This window comes from Equus przewalskii, chromosome X (genome assembly GCF_037783145.1).
Source record: "Equus przewalskii isolate Varuska chromosome X, EquPr2, whole genome shotgun sequence".
Taxonomy (NCBI): domain Eukaryota; kingdom Metazoa; phylum Chordata; class Mammalia; order Perissodactyla; family Equidae; genus Equus; species Equus przewalskii.
The window spans coordinates 14,733,646-14,748,901 of NC_091863.1; the positions used below are offsets into that span (position 1 = coordinate 14,733,646).

Here is a 15,256-nt window from a genome sequence, read left to right on the forward strand (position 1 = left end):
TCATTTCTCTTTCCTCCATTGAATATTTACTGAATCCATATTTATTTACGGAAATCCATATCTATGTCAATTCCTAAGAAAGTGTTTGCCAAGGGCTAGACTGTAAAAGTCTATAAAGTTTGTAAGGAATTCATTAAAACTAAGATCAGCTAACTTAATAGGAGAAATGTCACTGACTTACTAGCCAAATAAACACGTAAATAAAAGCAAAGACTCGTTTATATTGATTCTATACATGGTTTACACTCTCTTATAAATATTTCAGAGCACCGGCATTTGGGTTTAATTTGCACATTCTGGTTCCCAAGAATTAGCTTTGATTTGCATAGCCTGAGACTGGGATCAGATATGCTAACTTGCTCCTGCGTACAGAGACCCCTTGTGGCGCTGATCTTATTGTCTCCCCGGGTTATGTGGGAAACTTTCTATTGCTTTTACAGTATGACACACAACTCCTTTACCTCACTGGTGGCAATTAATTTCAATACATTTGAACGAAAATAATATCTAACCTTTATGGAGTATTTTTTGTATGCCAGGCACTATTCTTAGTGTTCTATAAGCATTTAGTCATTTAATCCTTAGCTCTATGAGATAGATGATTTATTATCCCCATTTTACAGATGGAAAAACTGAGGCACAGAAATGTTAAGTAAGGTGCCCAAGGTCATACACTTATTAAATGATAAAGCTGGAATTTGGACCCAGAAAGTCTAGTTCCAGAATCAGAATCTGGATTCTTAGCTACGAGAATATACCACAAGCTCCAGTAGGTAGGGGACCTGTGTAAGTACATTTTAGGAGAGGATGTAGAGCAACTGGTACTTTCGTCACTGCCACTGCAAATTGGTACAATTATAAACAAATTGTTTGGCAATATCTACTAAAGCTGAATGTATACTTCCCCTATGACCTAGTCATTCCTGGGCATATATCCAATAAAAACGTTACTTATGTTGATGAAAAGACATGAATCTGAATGTTTATAAAGCACTACTCATAACAGCACTGAACTGGAAACTACTAAATGTCCATCAACAGAAAAATAGATAAATAAATTCTGGTGTATTTATATCATTATGCAGCAATGAGAATAAAAAATCTGTAACTACATGGAGTAATAAGGATGGAGCTCATGAACATAGTGCTGACTGAAAGAAGTCAGAAAAAAAGAGTACATGCTGTACGCTTCTTTCTTTTCTTTTCTTTTCTTTTTTTGAGGAAGATTAGCCCTGAGCTAACATCTGCTGCCAATCCTCCTCTTTTTGCTGAGGAAGACTGGCCCTGAGCTAACATCCGTGCCCATCTTCCTCCACTTTTATATGTGGGACGCCTACCACAGCACAGCTTGCCAAGCGGTGCCATGTCTGCACCCAGGATCCCAACTGGCGAACCCGGGCCGCCAAAGCAGAAGGTGCGCACTTAACTGCTATGCCACCGGGCGGGCCCCCCCCCAAAAGTACATGCTGTATGCTTCTATTTATCTGGAGTTCAAAGGTGGGCAAAAAGAATCTCTGCTATTAGGGGTCAGGCTACTGGTTATCCTTAGGGGTAGGAGTTGTGACTGGAAGGAATATGGGCGGGGGGAAGGGGCCACTGGGGTGCTGGTAAAGTCTTTTTCTTTGATCAGGGTACTGGCCACAGCATGTGTTTAAGTTTTGAAAATTCAGTGAACTGTACATTTAGATTATATGCACTATTCTGTATGTATAGCATATATCAATAAAAAGCTTGAAAGAGTACTATCTGTGATGAAATATTATCTAGAGTTAGGAGATTTAGGTAAATATTTTCAAATAAATAATACATATTTAAGGAGAACAGTCATTCCAGGCAATCAAAGAGTAAGTTTTTAATACCTCCAGTTCTTTCCTGCTTTCCCACTTCTTATCACAAAGGCTAACCTGATGAGTTAATAATAATAATAATAATAATAATAAGAGAAAACGATCAATATGGGATGCCCCCGGTCACCTCCTGACAGGAGTTCCAAGGCAGGGTGACTAATGAGAGTTGTATGAAAGTACATTCGGTAGCAGGCATCAGAACAAAGTGTCCTTGGCTCGCTCGCCTTTGCATCTTCTGGAGCACCCGCTTACAGTATCATGGAGAGCAAATGAAAGCAAGAGATAGGTTTCTTTTGTAGGAATCTTCAAGAATGAGGAAATTGAGGTCTAGGGTGAGAAGCAACTCCACATGACGTTCTGCCAAAGGGCAATCCCTTTTAGGAAGGATTCAGTGGAAGCAGGTGGGAGCGGCTTACCCTAAGAATTCTCACCACTCCTGGGCACCTGCGGAATCAACCCATCAGCCACCCCCTACATATGTGAGAGGTACAGCCCAATCCACAATGCTCCATTTATCCTGCCTTTGAAAGAGAAAGACTTCTTCAACTGTCACAAAGGCAATGCTTTGCCAGGGAAAGCACAAACTTTTGTTTGCTTAAGAAGCATATCTACAAAAAACTTTCATCACTCCAAATGCCTTCAGCCAAGTTCTTTGAGGTAAGTTCCATGGGGAAGAACTATTGAATCTAGATCAAAAATTATAAACAAAACAGCCACAAAATTCACCTCTGTATCAGGCAAGACAATGGTTCCCCTCCTTGTGCCAGCCCATGAACCCGGCCACCTTACTGGGTAAACAGAAGCCATGAAGTCAAAACCTCTGGTTTTCTCCTCTTCCTCTGTGCATGGCACAGAAGTATGGATAATTAAACATGAGATAACTTTGGCAAACACTTTTCTTGGAGTTCTGCTGATTATTCTCAGGGGAAAAATCATACTAAAAGGAACTAGGTTGATTTAATTACTGGATTCACTCATCAATCATTTAGTGAACTTGCTTCCGGGCCTAATTTCAAGTTGCCTTTTAAATCTCGAGCTTTTACCAGATTTATTCCCCCTTCACTCTCCCCGTCACTTCTCCCGTCTATCTCCCTCTCTCCGTTATAGACTCACCACTATTCGCCTGAAGCCTTTCTTTCCCACAAGCACTTTATGGGACTGAAGCTGAGAATTCCAACATGGCGTCTGTGGTGGGAAGAATTTCAGAGATTTCCCTGTAGATGGGTCTGGATATTCAAATATTGTAAAAAGGCCTCTGCTCCCTTCTGAGTTAAGGCTGAAGGGGCTCTATTCATTGAAGATTCTCTGACACGCTGGGCCCAAGAAGGAGCCATGTTCCCTCAGCCCTACTCTGCCACAGACCACCACATAGCATCGACACTCTAGGGCCTTGGGGTGGCCACTAATGGAGAATGGCAGTTCACAGAAGAGAAACAGGTGCCTACCTGGCAACTGTCGGGACCTATGTACCTTGACAACAAAGACAGCTCAGAAGAATGTGGACAAGTACTTTCTTGAATACCTGTAAGACATTGTCCTTCAAAGTCCCGGGGACACGAGAGGATTTTTGGGGGTAGTGATGGGCTAGGAGTCCTCATGGTCTGGGCATAAATGTTAACGTGACATCATTTGTGCCCAAAACTGCCAAGATCTGGGAATATTTTAATTATTCTAGGAAAGGGTGTCCATCCCAATCTCCTTGAAGATTATACAGATTGCGTGTTGTCAGACTACTTCCATAATATTAAGGTGCTCTGTGAAAAGAATATTCAATAGTCAAAATGGTTTGAGAAGTACTGGATTAAATAGTGTCAAGCAGATTTCTTTACTGAAAAACTTCTCAGATCCTTATTCCGCTAATGGGGCAGTGAATCCCCGTATCAATTAGGATAGGCAAGGTTACGCTGCAATAAAAATTGACTCCAAAGTCCCAGTGCCTTACGTCAACAAAGATTTATTCCTCACTAGTTCTGCTGCAAATCATCTTCACTTTAGGACCTAGACTGAAGGAGCAGACTCTGTTTTTGTTTTTGTTTGTTTGTAGAAAATACTCTTTATTTTTACATATAATAAAATGCACAGATTGTATATGATTTTATGTGTGGAAGTACAGGGAAGTTAACGCCTGTGGGGTAAACTTTGACCAGTGGGGAAATGGGAGGTGGGAGAGTCAACAGATAAGTTTCCTATACATTTCTCCTTGGATGGACTGTGATGAGGCACAGTTCTTTCCTTTAGCCATGGGGCCAGGTGGGCGCACCTGAGAGAATCAGCTGTGTCTCTCATACAGTTTGCTGGAAAGCTTGTTGGGAAGCAGTAGCCAATGCCACAAGGCATCATCTTATGTTTGAATCTCATTCTTCTCTGTCCTCACTTTAGCTGCCCTGGATTATACCTCTCCTGAAAGGATTAGCATTTAAGCCTTGCCTCAGGGTCTGTTTTCCAGGGCACCCACAATAATACAACGTGGAAAAACATCAGGGATTTCTGATCTCATAGACGGACCAGTGGAGTTGCTGTCTTAGGCCTCCTTGTTATTCCTCAGTCTCACAAAGTGTACTCTCATCTTTTGTGTATGCTGTTTCTCCATATGGAACATTCTTCCTTCAGACATATGCATGGCTTACTCCCTCACCTCCTTCAGGTCATTCATTGCCCAAATATTACCTACTCACTGAGGCCTTCCCTGCTCTCCTACTTAAAATTTCAAGCACACTCCATTTATTTTTCTCCATATCTCCATATTACATCTTCATTTATCACTCTCTAAGATTGACTTATTTACTTACTTGGTAAGCTCCATGAGAGCAGGAACATTCAATAAGTATTTGTGGGTTGGATGGATGAATGAATGGATGGATGGATGGATGGACAGATGATGGATGAACGGATGGACAGACTGATGGATGGACAGACAGATAGATGGCGCAGTGGGTGATAAAGAACTGTCCCTTTTCATGGTTCAGGATCTCTGCAAACATGATGTAAAGAGCACTGGACAAGGAGTCAGGCTCTCCAGATCTGGATCTGGTTTGATGTAAACACCCTGTGTGACCTTGGGCAAGGGGAATCACTTATATTTGAACTGGGCTTTAGAGTTTGCAATGTGCCTTAACTATATTTTCTTCTTAGATCTTGAAAATAACTCTGTGGGATGGGTAAGTCTTAGCTTTGTTTTGCAGATGAGGAAACTGAGGTTCAGAAAAGTCAGGTAGCAGCACCTGAGTGGCATACACAATGACAGGGAAGCATCACATGAGGGAATAGCCTTCGAAGGCTTTATGACCCCTCTGGTTCTAAATTATGAGCAGGCATACAAGCGAAGGAGGACACCCTATACTAGTAGCGTGTTTTAGGGAAAGAACTTCCGTGGTAATTTTGCAAAATAGTATCGAGCATTTTGTTACCATGTTGACATTAATTAAACAAATTCCCAGAAAATACATATACTATTGCTAAGCTCAGATGACTTTTACAAGGCAGGAACTAAATGTATCCTGTCTTAACAGTGTTCCAAATGCACTCTATGCAATGTGATGTTGTAGTTCACAAATGATATAGGTTTCCTTTCTGTCAAGTTCATTGTCTTTGAAAGTCAGAACAATCGACTGTCAAGTGCAGAGAGAAGAGTCAATCAGTCAGTAAACAACTTTGGCTTTATTTTATTCCATAATTTACTTATCACAGGATTGGATCAATGCTTTTAAAATGTCTTTGATGATAACAAAGAGGACGGTGGTATTTGAGAACATGCTGGGGCTCTGTGCTGAGACTGAGTGGGTGTGGGAGAGTTTTGTGGATATAGACACAGGCGTAGACAGAAGTAAAAGCAGCAGCCACCAAGGTCCTAGTGCCGCCCCGTCTCAGAATACTGGACTAGGAGGGAAGTCAGGAGATAGCTGGAGGCTTTGAGTTGTCAAAACTTTCTATAAACCAACGCAGTCAAAACGCAGTTTCCCATTTCAAAGGCCTATGAAAAGGGTTAATTAGAGTCTAGAAAATTCTGCATGAAAAGTACTCAAAATGTTTAAGAGTTTGTCAGTGGATTATTTCTTCCCTTCGCTCTTGCCAGGTTAAGTTTTGGGCCCAAAGAATGAATTTGGGGTATGCAGACTTCTAAAATTCTGCTGTGAAAGATACAGTCCCTTCCTGCTAGGAGTTTATTCTCCTTTAGGCAGGCAAGAAAAAGACTTATGTAGAAACTCAGAAGCAGAGGAAACATATAAAAAAGTATAAAGAAAATGGAGCTATACTGGAATATCCAGTATTTTTGGCTTTGAATTTCAGCTCTGACAGCTAGCTGAGGAGCCAGGGGCTTTAAGAGAACCTGCTTAGTGTCACCCCTGGAGGGCTTTCTTTGGGAATGTGTTTGGAGATTGCTGCATGGGTGGCTTCCTGGGTGTCTGATTTGCGCTGTAGCACAGGGCCCTGTGCTCAGAAGGATCCTGCCTGTGGTTCAATGTTCTATTATTGTCATATTGAAATTCTTAATAATTTTATCTTTGAATCTGTGCTCTGTAAGTGAAGCCCTACGGGACAACGCAGCATAGGAGCAGGGCGATTGGAGCCTGGCCCGCCGTGAGTCTACCTCCTGCTATCTCCCCACCTCCCCTGATGGGTTCTTAACCCCCCACTCTCCTCCACCCACTGGAGCCCCAGCCCTGCCCAAGCTCCCCTCTCTGCCCTGTGACCAATGCCACCCTCTGCCCCCACAGTATCCAGGTAGCATTGGGGGAAGAGGATGGAGTGGTTTGGATGGGGTCGGGTAGAGGGTTGGAGGTGAGGGAGGAGACCCATGTTCTACCTGGCACAGGTGCTGGGAATGTCACGTGGGGGTTAAGATTGAACATGGGCCCCACATGGTGTCTCAGGTGGGGCACGGCAAAAGCCGTCCCCACCCTGGGCTGGCAGCACCATAGTAGGTTCAGCAGGCAACTTGGTAGGGGTGAGCCCCTAGCCCATCCCTGATGCAGGTATGGAAGTTGGAATCCCTTGAGAGTTGGCCATCTGCCACGGGGTGGGACAGTGGGCAGTGGGCACTGACTTCCTGGCTGAGGCTGGGACACTGGACTCAGGTCCAGTGGCTGGTCGGGTAGGGGGAACCTGGCAGCCAGTGGACCACATGCACCCCATCACAGGATGGGATCCCTAGGTGCCTGTGAGGATTTAGCGTGACATTAAATAGGAACCCAAAAAGACCCCTCACACACACAGAGTTAGATAGAGTGAGCAGGCAGAGGAAAGAAAACATTTTATATTTTAGTACCCGTAATAGCATTCTTTTCCTGCTGTTTGAACAGAGGGCCCCAAATTTTTATTTTGCACTAGGCCCGGCAAATTATATAACCAGCTGTAAACTACAGAATATATTTTCAATAGTTACAATGAAAGGAAAGGGAGCCACATTTGCCATCTTGCCACAGGCTGGCCCAGTGTGTGAGGCATGGCCCACTCACCTATATATCCATTAAGCATATGAGCAGCCCCTCTCAGCCCACTCTTCTTACATATTTGCTCCTGTGTCCAATTGGCTGTGAGCCCACACGTTGCCGCCTGCTGTCAGACCTGGGAGCAAGGACTTGGAATTGTACTGCTGCTGGTCCTGATCCCAAAATTTGAAGTTCTAAACCTCATCGTTTTGCATTTAAACCATTCTCAGCTCTCTCTTGCCTTCCTGCCTTCAGCATACATGTGCTTTGCCTGCCTTCCAAGCCAGCTGGAACACACCAGCTAACACTCAGGCACAGGCAAAACTTTCTCATTTTAAATGGTTTTGCCCCATTGGTGAGTGACAGCAGGAAAGAAGTGTTCACAAGACTCCCCCAAATAGCCACATTGGAGTAGGATTTGGTGGCGGGGGAAGGGAAGGCGGAAAGGACAACACATTTGCAGAGTAACGTATAGTTATTACTATTTTATTTCAAGTGTTAAAATGGAAGCCTAGTAATTAATCTAATAATTAACCAAAACACACTTCAAAGCCTGAGTGGAACCTGATGATGTCAGGCAGTAGGAGAAAAAAAAAACCTTTCTACTTTGAGAGAGTTATAAGCATTTCCCATTCCAAATTTAAAAACAAAACAAAACAAAAAGCTCCAAATGAACTTCAGTTTCAGGATTCATGAGTAGCTCAGGGAAGAACTATTGGGTTATCTCAGCTGTGCTGAACATTTTCTTCTTCTTGGGTTACTCCCATCAACGGTTGAGCTCATCAATTTTGGAAGGCATCCTAGTATGTCTTATTAGGCTGTTTGAAACTATTGGTGTCAGAACATAGCACTCTTACTCCCTACTTTTTCATTGCTAATTAATGGATTGAAAGTCCGTGTAATAGGGTTAGAATCTATAGCCCAGGAAGAAGGTGGTTCTGGACTGTTGCCTAGCTGCGTCTAACACCATCCAGTGTTGCCAGTGCCTGGCCGTCAGTGCGCATTATGAGACAGACAACAAAAACCCACCAATAATGCATCTGGAGTGGTTGCTAAGTTTAGAGGCATCCATTAGTGGACTCTTGTTTTTAGTGAAATGGAAGTTGTTATTTAGAAATTTTGTATTGAATTATTAATTTACATAGAAATAAGAAATGCTTGGGTTTTTAAGCCAGATCAGCTTGGGTCCATAAAGTCATCCTGCCTATTTTAAGATGAGGAAAGGCCATCTGTTTGTCCGGAAAAGAACTGACTATCTCTTGAGTACCTCGTAAAGTAGCAAATGATGGACCATTTTAAATGGGTTGGTTTAGTTAAGTCTACAGCCTATTCAGTATTTTAATTCTCCATTTATAGACTTTGCCCATAATGTTATGAAATGAGCATAAACCCTAGTTCTGGTGGCATCTGGCTATTCACAGCCCTTGCTTAGTACCTTTAATTCTAACAGCAATAACTTCCACTTACTCAGTGCTTACTATGACCAGGGAATCACGTTAAATGTTTTCAATATGCTGTTTTATCTTCACAACCATCTTATGAGCTAAATATCATTATCCCCATTTTATGGATCAGAAAACTACCATTTAACAGGGTTAAGTAGCCTGCCCAGAGTCTCACAGCCATTAGGGAACAGAGACATAGCTTTACTATGTTTGCTGACTTCTAAATCCAGGTTCTGGGGAAAAAGGGAAAAGGCCATATAAAAATGATTAAGTTCTAAACTTTCAAGTGGTAAAATGTAGATGACCCTCATAGGACCAATCCTTTTGCTGTATTTCCAAACCTGGCAGAATCCACCTTGTTCAGGAGGAGGGAGACACCCACACATACACACACAGATACACCTTTATATATATGCACACACACAACAGCCCTTGGCCATTCACACCAGGGCAGTCAGCAGATACCCCTATTCTGAGATCCTTGGTGCTCAGAGCCAAGTCAAAAGGTAGGCCAACTGGATAAGTGCTCTGAGCACCAATCTGTAAGGGCAATTATATTCCCAATGGAAATCAGAAATATGGTACCATTTAACTCAGATCTCCACATGTGACTACTTCTATAACCATCAAAATATAAATGGGTCACACTTTAGCCAAGCAGGCAGTGGAAATGAAAAAATTATCTGGGTGCCAGCTCAGCTCCTTCACTAAATAACTGTTGCATTAAGATTGAAAGGATATCATCTGAAGTATATCAAATTCTTAGTCTGCCTCAAGCTCCAACATGTCTTGGTCCAGACCTGTTTGTGCTATGAGTGGTCGACTCTACTTCTGGCACCAAAGGACCGGGGCCTCAGCACTATGCCTAGTCCTCCATTCCAACTACACTGTCCTCTTGCTCTCTCATGAGAGGGCCAATGCATGAAGTCCAGTGCTTGTCTCCGCACCTGGACTTTCCCTCTGATCCAGTATGGAATTTAGGGACTAGATTTTGATTGCCTTGCTGGCCTTCAAACCTCTCCCAAGTTTGACTTTACATACTAGATTTTCATTTTGGTTTAGGGTAAACTACTTTTCTTGTCACATGGCCAGAAGGCATACTGCTGAGTCCATCCAGCCTGGGCCAGGCCTGGCCTGGCCTTTGGCCACCTGGGGTCAGTAGCCTTCTCCTGTTTCCCAAGCATCCCGGGAATGCTCCCAGGATGCCCCTGCTTGCTGCTTGTTCAATATCTGTCCTCTCCTGTGAATGTAAACTCTCTGTTCACCACTCTGTCCCCACAGCACCTTGCATGGTGCCTGCCATGTAGAAGGTGATCAATAAATATTTGTTGAATAAATAAATGGATGGATATTTATTTACTTACTTAGCAGGTACATGGCACTCACTATGTGCCTGGCAATGTTGTAAGGATTTTATACATGGGTTTTATATATATGAGTTATATTAAACACATTTAACTTATTTTTTTAGACTTGTCATTTCCCCCACTAGACTATAAGTTTTAGGATAACATTTATGCTGATCTCTAGCACAATGTCTGACAATAAATACATAATATTGATTACATGAAGACACATATGGTTTAATTTAATTTAATTTAATTTTTTGAGGAAGATTAGCCCTGAGCTAACATCTACCGCCAATCCTCCTCTTTCTTTTTGCCGAGGAAGACTGGCCCTGAGCTACATCCATGCCCATATTCCTCTACTTTATATGTGGGATGGCGGCCACAGTATAGCTTGCCAAGCGGTGCGTAAGGCCTCACTCGAGATCTGAACCGGCAAATCCTGGCCACCAAAGTGAAACATGCAAACTTAACTGCTGCGCCACCAGGCCAGCCCCTCACATATAGTTTTAATTGTGTTGAAATCAGATTTCTGAATCTATGTCTTTCTACTAGAAGCAACATGAGAAGTCAAATATCTTAATTAGGGTTGGATATAGTTCCTATACTTGTAAGGTCTCATATTTAAATGTGCTGCATCATGGCCAAATTATTTCGATGATTCTCTTGCATGAAAATTTCTGCTGCCATTAAGTTTCATGTTCTGTTATTTTCTTTTATTGAACTCTATTTTGTCAATACCCTTTGCTTTGGGTCAGATTTACTTTGAAACATCTAAAGTAAAGAACGTTTTTGGAAGGAACTCCAGCAGCCAATTGTAGATAATATGGACTGCGGAACTTCAAAAGTTGCTATGTTTTATCCCATTTTGTTTCCATGATTGTTATAGTATACGACTTCTGTGCCTCATCAATCTTGAAAATTCTTATTCTTAGAGAAATTTCTCTGCTGGAAAGACACACCCTACTTCATCACAGGTCAGGTATGTTCAAAATGTGTCCAAGAAATGTAACACTTTAGGTGGGTTGCTCAATGAAAAACCAATTTGCTTCTCTTGCAACATGTTTGCTAGGATATTCAAACACTATTTTATTCAGTTGAAGTTAGGTGTTCCTCTCCTACCCCCAAAGTATGATTTATGAGAGAACGTGAGGGTGTTGTGTTAATTCGTGGTCACTACTTTGACACGTTGGAAGGAAGGTAAAAGTTGAAATCAAGGACTAAGTTTTTGGGAGATCAGCTGGAACCTGCCTCTTCTTTTTCTCTTGAGTTAGAAAGTTTTGAAAGGACATTAATGTCTTATGGGACCAGGAGCCTTTTAGTTTTTACCAGAAACAAAACTTCTGAGCTTTTTTAAAAGACAGGATTATAAAAGGAAAATAAACATCAAAATTATTCCAACTATCTCATGGTGCATAAAAGATTATCCCCAAATTTAGAGGCTTAAGACAACCACTTCATTTTGCTCTCCATTTTGTGGGTCAGGAATTCAGGGAAGGCTCAGCTGAACGGTTCTCACTGGCATCTCTCACGATTGCAGTCAGATGTCTGCTGTGCCCGAAGTCATCAAAATCTCAGCTGGGCTGCACATCCACGATGGCTCTCTCACAAGTCTGGCAGTTGATCCTGGCTGTCAGCTGGGAGTGCAACTGGGGTTGTCCCCTGGAGTACCTACACCTGCTTCTCGATGTGGCCTGGGCTTTTCACAGCATGGTGGCTGGGTCCCAAGAGGGAGGCCTCTGGAGAGCAGGTGTTCAAAGAGAACTAGGCAGAAGCTGCAAGCCTTCTTCTGACAGTGCCTTGGAGGTCGTATAGCATCACTTCTGCCACATTTTAAGGCCAGCCCAGATTTAAGATGATGAAAGGGGTAGACCCTACTAATTTATGAGAGGAATCTCAAAGAATTTGTGGCCATCTTTTAAAACTTCCACAACAAGGTTAGCACTGGGCACATGAATGAATGAATGAATGAATGATACCTACTTAAGCATATCTGGAATACATGCTCTTCAAAATCCCCACTTCTACAAAAAAATTTTCAGGGGCCAGCCCGGTGGAGCAGAGGTTAAGTTCACACGTTCCACTTTGGTAGCCCAGGGTTCACTGGTTTGGATCCTGGGTACAGACCTATGCACCACTTGTCAAGCCATGCTGTGGTAGGCATCCCACATATAAAGTAGAGGAAGATGGGCACGGCTCAGGGCCAGTCTTTGCAAAAAGAGAAGGATTGGCCGTGGATGTTAGCTCAGGGCTAATCTTCCTCAAAAAAAAAAAAATTTGCATTTATTCTGAAATATTCTTAGGCCCAAAATTAAGACAATGATTTTTATCATGAGAAAGGGTCTACTTATGTTAACTTCTTGGCCTAAGGTAAAAGTAAGGAAAGAAGAGGAAAGGAAAGGAATGAGCGGCACGGCTGGCCTCCACCCACCTGGCAGGTATCCACCTCACCAAATATCTCCCCCTTCATCTATTTCCACACCTGAAATCTTGCCAATAAAGGCTTTTTCTTCTATCGGGTCTTGAGGAATTTCTGTCTGTAGAAATCACCCATTGTGATACAGACATCACTTAGAGAAGAATAACATCTTAGTTTTTTTACATCTCACCCCTTGGGAGTTAGAGTGAGAATGAAAAGGAAATGGAAATGTTGGAGCTGGAGAGATGGTGAAGGTATTAGAACTTTTCCAACTGTGATGATTGAGAACAAGAGCCTCTATACTCTGGAAGTGGGATATCAGACAGGCTACAAGTAGGAGGAGGAAAATGAATGGCGAGGTAAAAAGATTCTAAAGGTTAACTTCGCATTTCAAAATGCCCAGAACTGGCCCGGTATGGTGAGTTGAAATGTTGTCAATAGTTTATCCTGACCCACCAGGGAACTCCTAACAAAGGGAAAGGGGAAGGAAATATGGAACATCTTCTATATACCAGGCATAATTCACGTGTTAATCATTACAACACCTTTACAAGAATAGTATTGCTATATCCATCTTATGAATGAGGAGGGAAGAGCCACAATGTGGAAAGAGTCTGGGTCCCTGAATAGCCATGGAGGAGGCTGTTCAAGCAGAACACTCATATTAGACTCTGATGAGAGAGAAAAGTAAATCCACTGAGTGGTCAAGGTTTATTTGTTACAAAACCATTGCTACCTTTAGCTAATACAGCCTTGGTTAATTCTGCCTCTCCCCCAGTCACATAGATAACATATTCCCATTGGTAATAATTATCTAGGGGTGGGAGGAGACATGGAAAGGAGGAGAGGTGCAGAAAAATGTCTTAGGAAAGGCGAACGTATAGTTTTAAAGTCCCCCAGAGCCCAATTCCCTCTTAAACCCCATCTCTACTCCCCAGATACCATGTCCCCTACCCATTCACAGAGTTACAAACCACTGCTGTTAAGGTTTTTGAGTAAGAACTTCACATGACCAGAGGTGTACAGTTAGGAAAGTGAGTGGCAGTGGTATGTCGGATGTATTGGGCGGCACAGGAGCAGGGCTGTGGAGGGGTGGGTGGAAGCAGTACAACAAGTAAGAATTATCTGGGAAAGATTCCAGTGAAAGAGTTGCAGGCAGCTCTGAAGTACCAGATGTGAGAAGGCTATAAAGAGGATGGGTGCAGTAAAGATCAGGCAGATAGAAACATAGACAGGAGGACACAGGTGAACTGACTGGACTGGGGGCCCTAGGAGAGAGAAGAGCTTTTGAACTTTGGGGACTGGGAAAATGGTAACGTAGTAAACAGATTACAACAAGTCTTGCTCAATATATTGGTTATATCATATGCATGAATGATTTTGGACAAAGATTTTATAAATCATTTGGCTAAAAAGAAGGTAACAGTCAGCCTTTACAACAGCTGAAGGAATCTGTTTAATCCTTTCCACTAAAGAGTTGAAAAAGCTGCTCTTTTTCCTCTAGGGGGTCTCAATGGACAGGACCCAAGATGAGCCACAGGCCCTCATCTGATCCCCGAGTGACACTCCTATATCTCTTGACTCAACAAAGTCTGGATTTCAAGCCCATCCAAAGCAGCAGTCTCCTCTTGACCAGCCCTTTTCTGGTGTTCTAGATGCCCTGGGCCTCAGCCCTCCACTTCAGCTTTCTTAGATGTGAGTGAGGAACCATTTCTCTGATCTCTGCAGGAAACACTTTCCAAAGCTCCCAAGCAGCCCTCCAGAAGTCTGCCCCACAAAGCTAAGAGTGAAAGAGGTTGTGGTCCTTCTACCCTTAAAGCACAGCAAGAGTTCTCTCCAAAGAAACCTCTTCACAAATCCCCTCCTCTCTCCACAGTCTGACCTCTTTTGATGCTGTTGTCCTGGTTGAGGATCCCAGAGTCACAGAAACAGGACTTGAACACTTCCCCTGTAGTTTCTGCCTATGGGGTTTTGCCTCCTGCTCACTTTTGTATTTGATATCTGTGGCATTGACGCCTCAGCTGAAACTGAGGTGGGAAAAGTTCCATTCTAACCAACTGTTATGTAGATTACACTGCTATATTAAAACTAGACAATAACTGATTCTTAAAAATAATTCCTGCATTCAAAAGAAAATCTCAACCAATATTTTACCAAGTCCAATGTTATTTAAGACTCTTGCTGCTTCAACTCAGTCTCATCAGTATGCTGTCAGTGTAATTTTTCTCAATTGTCAGCAATTTTTTAGCCAGAGATCACTTTCCATCATGTAACTGATGCAGTCATTCCCAAGCCATTCCTGAGATTTGTAGGGCCAAGTACAGCGACTTACATTTTTGCATTTCTTACTCCAGCCAAATTAATCTACATGGAGGAGAAATCCACTAGGAAACAAGTTCTGAGGAACAAAAGCAATTTCAAGTGGCCTGTCTGAATCAGTTCCAGGACTGACACTACTTTGCGTCGACTCATTTAGTAGTGGAATGTTTAGTATAAATGGTGTTGTGTTCATAAAAGGCAGGCTTAAACAGACATTTTAATTACAGACGGAAGAATGTTTATCTCTGAGTATTTCTTTCTTAGTGGTTTTTACATATTCCATTTTTTAAAAGAGAATATATATTACTTTGATAATCAGAATACATTATTTACACGTGTATGGGTTTACATACAGCACAAAGACCCATCTAAAGAGTGAGAGAATGAAATAGAAAATTCAAATGGTCTTTACAGTGCTGTTCAGTAGAATAGGATGCTAAACACATAATGT

At 42.4% G+C, this 15,256-nt stretch overlaps 1 long non-coding RNA gene across 1 annotated transcript in view; it reads left to right on the forward strand.

The window, feature by feature from the left end:
• Positions 1 to 2,083: 2,083 nt before the first annotated feature.
• Positions 2,084 to 15,256, forward strand: part of LOC139081003 (uncharacterized) — a 41,829-nt gene continuing 28,656 nt past the window's right edge. Inside the window, exon 1 of the long non-coding RNA XR_011535927.1 lies at positions 2,084 to 2,504. This is a non-coding gene — a long non-coding RNA (uncharacterized lncRNA). The remainder of the gene's footprint in view (positions 2,505 to 15,256) is intronic.